At 47.2% G+C, this 6,111-nt stretch overlaps 1 protein-coding gene across 2 annotated transcripts in view; it reads left to right on the top strand.

The window, feature by feature from the left end:
- Positions 1-3,667: 3,667 nt before the first annotated feature.
- Positions 3,668-6,111, top strand: part of Klhl29 (kelch like family member 29) — a 203,656-nt gene continuing 201,212 nt past the window's right edge. Inside the window, exon 1 of one of the 2 annotated variants that reach the window (XM_048804756.1) lies at positions 3,668-3,810. The gene's annotated coding sequence lies outside the window, so the exon portion shown is untranslated. The remainder of the gene's footprint in view (positions 3,811-6,111) is intronic. The other variant, XM_048804755.1, reaches the window with a different exon arrangement.

Below are 6,111 nucleotides of genomic sequence, written 5' to 3'. Positions count from 1 at the left end.
AAAAAAAAAAAAAAAAAAAAAAAAAAAGTCCCAAGGTCTTGTCATCTCACCTGGAGATGGAAGATCCTACTTACCCACCCCCTGTGATTTCTTAGGCTTATTCCTGAGATCCCTTTTCCCAGACCATGGTCATTAGAAACATAAGGGTTTTATAACACTAACCTGGAAACAGGATTATTACTAGAAACAGGCTTCTAGTAATTTAAAAATCACTTTAAATGCCAAGCATCTTCTAGAGTAGACTGCATTTAGGTGAGTGGAGGTAGCTTCTAGGCCTCCTAAGAAGAAAAGAGATTGAACCATGGATCTACTACTGTCCACCACCAGGCGGTGGGTGCCGAGGAGGCCTTGGAATCCCCAGGAAGCCCCAGAGGATCTAACTGCAAGAATTGGAGGTTGAGAGGATGCAAAAAGAGCAAGAAAGGAAAGATGTGAAAAAATAAATAAAGGCTGAACATTCACTAAAAACTGGTAGATACCCTCCAGGGAGGAGTTTCTGGTTGGCGTGGACCAAGGTGTCACCACACAGGAGTGCCAGGTGACAGTACCAAGGTGGTGATGCTCCTGAGAAAAAGAAAGGGGAGGACTCATGGACCCGGTTCTCTAGTTTGAAAAATGGGAAGCAGAGGTTCCTAAGAATTAAATAGTTTGCCTGGTGTCATAAAACTAAGTGACGGTGTTACAGAATTCCAGTTCCTGTCTGCTTGGTTCCAAAGTCCTGTGTTCAGCCCTCTCTACATTTGTATCCATTTGGGGGGTCTCAAAAGGAAATAGACATATTCCTTAAAAATATGTCATTCAAAGAGAATTAAATTAAAGAACTAGTTACAAAAGTGCAGGTACAGTATAAAGAAGCCACCATGGGCTGATAAATGGAGATGGGGGTGATTACTGCCTCAGCCTAAGCAGGTAAGGGGAGGAAGCTATTACTGAACCCAGAGAGAAAGGCAAATGGAGCAGCCTGTGCCCATGACCTTCAGTCGAGGGACTTGGCCAGGCCGACATAGCAGGGAGGAAGGCAAGGAGGACAATGTGTAGCTAGTCCCCACCACTAGCCCCCGATCCCCTGCTACTTCCTGTGTGGACTGACCCTAACCAGAAATCAGAGAGCTTCAGAGCTGAGTGATGCCCTCCAAGCAGGTCAGGTGGGCCTCCCAGAACACAGGACAGGGTTGGAGCCCAGGAAGCAGACCTGGATAAATTGAATCGATCCAGCATAGCCTATAGTGGCCCACGTGTCCATGCGTGTCGGGACCTTTGCATTAGCACATTTGAAGAAGGTCCCAAAGAACCCAGCTTTGCATGTGGTTTGTTTTCATTTCAGTGATCTCTAGAACTTGCCTCTGGGCCTCAGAGGAGGAAGGAAGGCTGCTGTCCCCACAGCAGGCTGTAAACTGCCCTGTGGTCCTTCCGCAGCGCTGTCCCCACAAGCTCCCGCTGGCCTGTACCGGGTTCATTCAGCACAGTCGGGCTCCAACCTGAGATGCAGGCGTTAGCTGGCCAGAGGGGTTAAGCCATCTGGTTGAGGAGAAGGAACGCAAATTAACCTGTCATTGACCTCTGAGAATTTTGTCCCGAGAGATTGAGAGCCCCTTCTGAAGCTTGGTAACCAGGAACTTCTGCTCTCAGTTAACAGGCCCCACGGTGGCCTCCACGGCCCTCTGCAGTCTGGGTACGCAGGCAGGCCTTGGCTTCATGTCCACTGGAAGCTCCCTGGCCCAGCCACAGTGGCCTCCTTGCTGATGCTGGAACACACAGTCGTGTTCCCCTGAGGCATCTGCTCCGTCCCTTCCCTCTGCCCCAAACACCTGCATGACCCATATTTTTTAAGAAGCCAGGGAAATTACCAAGCTAGGACCAGTCAGGAGAATTCCCTTATTTCTATTCTACATGCAAGGATCCCCCGGCCACTGAGATTCTCTATTTAATGAAAATCATGGAAGTAATCTTTGTGGTGATTCTTCAGAAGAGTTAACAGGTTTTTTTTTTTTTCCAGCTTATTTTGGTTATAGTTTCCAGTTTGTAAATATGTTTAGGTAATCTTTTCCACCTTCTCCAAATTCTCTTATAGATTCATTAGATTGAATCAATGCTTTCTCCTGTCTCAGTTCTTCATATACACATTCTTCTCAGAAATGTAACAAAACCCTTCAAAAAAAGACTGGGTGCAATTGTCATGACTCGTGGGGCTGACCCTAACCTTATTTACCCTGCACCCCAAACCCCCAAATGCACTGCCCACCCTGCTCTGTTTCATCTCTACAATTAGTGCTTACAACCTTCTCATGTGCTCTAGAATTTTCACTTATCCTAAGTTTCCCATTCTTTGCATGTTTTCACCCACTAGGCTATGAGCTCCACAGGGGCAGGAATATTTTCATTCATGCATGCATTCCCAGTATGAACCTGGCCTAACATACAGCAGGCACTCAATAAGTGCTTATTGAATGAATGAATGAGATTCACAAGAACCTAAAAATGGTGTGACCACCCTCTTCCAGACCTCTCTCTTCACCAACACCCATCTGCTGAAGATCTTTCCCAGAAATATATTGATCTTCTAATCGCCGGCATTGCCAATACCTTGTGGCCAAAGCGATCTATGTCCCTGAATGCATCACACAGGCTTGGCACAGGAAATGAACTTGGGACTTTGGCTCCGTGTCAGAATTAAATGGTGACCTTGGCTTACTTTGCCTCCCCACAGAGGTTATTTCTTAATCATAAAGAGAACACTTTGTCCTTGGGAAAAGTAATATTTTTGCCACCTCCAGCTTTCAAATGGCTATTTGATATGGCTCACGGGTGTCCCTGTCAGTAGCAGCTGAAAGAGCTCCGGTGGAGAGGACCTGAGAGAGACCCGTGTGGCGTTGTCAGAGAGAAGCTGGCCATGAGGTGGAATTAGTTTACAATAACTTACTTACCTGTCCAAATCCTTCATATCACATTAAAGCTTTCCCCTGCTACCCAGGACCCTGGAGGGCTAAGAGGAAAAAGGAAAATCAATTGATAATGATACATTCCGTTTAAAAAAAATATATTGATTCCCAGGTAATGACAGTGGCGTGTTTTTGCAGGGGAGGATGCCATTTCCCAGCCCGGCGATGGCTTTCTCATATATTACATTTGAAAGAGCAGACGTGGAATGGCCCTGCCTCCCCATAATAGATAGCCTCTTTCTACTAGGTATTAAATCTATATATATATATTTTTAAATTCTCTCTAAGGAACCCATCCTTCACCTCCTCAAGGTCTTCTTACCCATTGTCTAAAAGAAGTAATGATTTGGTTTTGTAATTCTCAAGTTTGTGTCCTTTTCAGCATTAATGACCTGAATTTCTTATTTTTCCCCATGGCTGGAGTTTCTTTGTTTGGATTAGGTGGAAGGCAATGCCATTGTTCTCCCTCTTATCCAGTGTTAATGGCTCAGTGATGGGGATCAGGGCTGGCTGGCTGGGGGACAGAGGAGAGACACCTCTCCTCTCAGGTACTGCTTGGGCCTGTTGTGCCCCCTTATCTTGAGGGTACAGCAGTAGAGATGGTCCCCAGGAGGTGGCCCAGCATCTGGGAAAAACACGAGGTGGAGACCAGCATCCATTTAGGGTGGGGACATCCAAGACACTGGAATTCAAAATAGGTCTTTTTGCAAAAAGTGACTCCTGTTCCCCACCCCAACCCCACTCTCTTTCCCTCTCTTTCCAGACTGTCTGGCTTCCCCGTGATGCTCGCACTTGGCTGAGTGTTGGTGGCCGTCAAGGTTTTTGCATCCTGGGGACGAATCCTGAGCTTGCCAGAGACGGGCGGCGCAAGGTAGGTCTCTCTGCTCAGCTCACGTGGAATAAGAAAAGCACCCAACCTGGGCACAGCTGCCTGTTTCCTCGCACACTGAGTGTCTGGGGAAGAGGAGAAATACAGCAGGGCCTCACTCTTTGGGGTTGGTAAGATTTTTACCACTGGTGTATGATTCACTTATTATTTGTTCATCGTTAAAAGATTTTTAAGATATTTTTTTGTTCATTGTCAAAAGATAACAGCTTCCTAAGGGCAGGGGGTGCAGCTCAGTGTTAGAAGGAGTACTTAGTATACATGAGACCCGGGGTTCAAGCCTCAGTGTGCACACACATAAAAGAAGTACCTAAAATTTCATAAATGTCTTATATTCCCCATATATAATCATCTTAGTGTGTACACAGGCCTATATGTACACGCATACATGGATCAGACTGTATGTGCTACTCAGAAAAATGTTATTTTGACTCAACCATACATGTGAAAACACCTTTTTATAGTAGTGAATAGTGATCTATGTCATCATTTTTCAAGGCTTCATATTATATGAATACAATAATATGCATAATTTACTTGATGCCCAAATGATGGACATTTTGCATGTTTTGAATGTTTTGCTGTAGCAAATAATACCACAAGAAACATTTTTGCCCATGTACTTTGCATAATCATTTGATTATTTTCTTGGGTTAAATCTGGCCTAATAGTTTTACTGTGAATTCTGAAATTCAAGATCAGGCAACCACTCCTGGTTGGAGAATCTGGCCTACCTTGTAAGGGTGTGAATCTTACGTAAAGAATATGCATTGCTCTAACACCAGCAGGCCCAGAATATGCCCACAGAAGCAGCGGAGCCTGCAGCTGGAATTGCCAGTGCTCACCCATTTACTGCTAAAGGGGGAGGAGCTGGAATGAACCAAGATAGTGGGGGAATGGACAGAGGGGCTTAAGACAGCTGAGGCTCAGCTGGCCCAGCCTCACATTTCCTTGCAGCACTTGAGCATTTAGAAGTCTATGGGTCCCAAGCCAGTTGAGGTGGCACATGCCTGTAATCCTAGCAGCTCAGGGAGACTGAGGCAGGAAGATCGTGAGTTCAAAGCCAACCTCAGCAAAAGCGAGGCACTAAGCAACTCAAATAAGATACAAAATAAGGCTGGGGTTGTGGCTCAGTGGTCAGTGGTCAAGTGCCCCTGAGTTCAATCCCTAGTACTAAAAAAAAAGAAGAAGACGACGTCCATGGATCCTAGCAGCCCAGGAGGCTGAGGCAGGAGGGTCGCAAGTTCAAAGCCAGCCTCAGCAACTTAGCAAGGACCTAAGCAACTTAGTGAAACCCTGTCTCAAAATAAAAAATAAAAAGAGCTGAGGATGTGACTCGGTGGTAAATTGCCCCTGGGTTAAATCCTCAATATAAAAAAAAAAAAAAAAGGAAAGAAGTCCATGGGCCATGGGTCTGCAGGAATACAAGGGCCCAGTGCTGGGTGGCACAGACCATAGTGGCTCCAGGACTGCTGCATGCTGACAGGAAGCCTCTTGGCATCTGCCTGTGGCCGGCTTGTGACTTACACCCCAGCTTTCCTCTGCATCAGAGCAGAGCGGAAAGTCAGTAGGGGTCTTCTATGTGCCGGTTCTCTGCTGATCAGAGAGCCTTCTCTTTGGACTCAGAGATGGTGAGGCTGAGGGTAGCCCATCTCTCCCAGAACCTTATACAGAAAGAAGACAGTGCAGCTCTGGGATCCAGCTGGGGGTAGCCGAGGCTGTCAGCAGGAAGTGGAAGGAGGCTCCAGACTGGGACTAGATCAGCTGCCAAAAGGGAAAAACCCCCACCACCCAACTGTGCCTCCTGCCAGCTGCCACCCAGAAGCCCAGTGGGGGCAGCCAGAGGAGGACAGATGGCTTCCTGACCTAGGGATCTGGTGGGCTGTTGGCACAGGCCTAATGGCACCACTGACTGGGGGCAGCTGGGCTCATGCATTATCCCTGGCCCTGGAGACTGTGGGGTCAGAGAAGGGGAGTTGGAAACATGACAGCGAAGCCTGAGTTTGGTGACAGTAGCCCTCCCAGCTCCAAGAGGGCAGAGAGGAGCAAGCATCTGAGAAAAGGTTTGGGAGTTGTGCTTCATGGGGGACCGGCTGTGACTGTGGCAGGGAGGAAGGGGATAGGAGGCCCCAGGGCAATGAGCTTTGGTTCCTTAAACGACGACTCTTAGTTTGGGGCCTTCTGTTGCCTGATACCCACACAGAGTGACACATGGCTCTCATTCATCCCAACCTTGGATGAGAATAGATTTCTGATGGGGGGATCCTGAAGGTGGTCTCAGCAGGC

This window comes from Marmota marmota, unplaced genomic scaffold, assembly GCF_001458135.2.
Source record: "Marmota marmota marmota unplaced genomic scaffold, marMar, whole genome shotgun sequence".
Taxonomy (NCBI): domain Eukaryota; kingdom Metazoa; phylum Chordata; class Mammalia; order Rodentia; family Sciuridae; genus Marmota; species Marmota marmota.
This window is presented reverse-complemented; position numbering and strand designations above follow the sequence as displayed.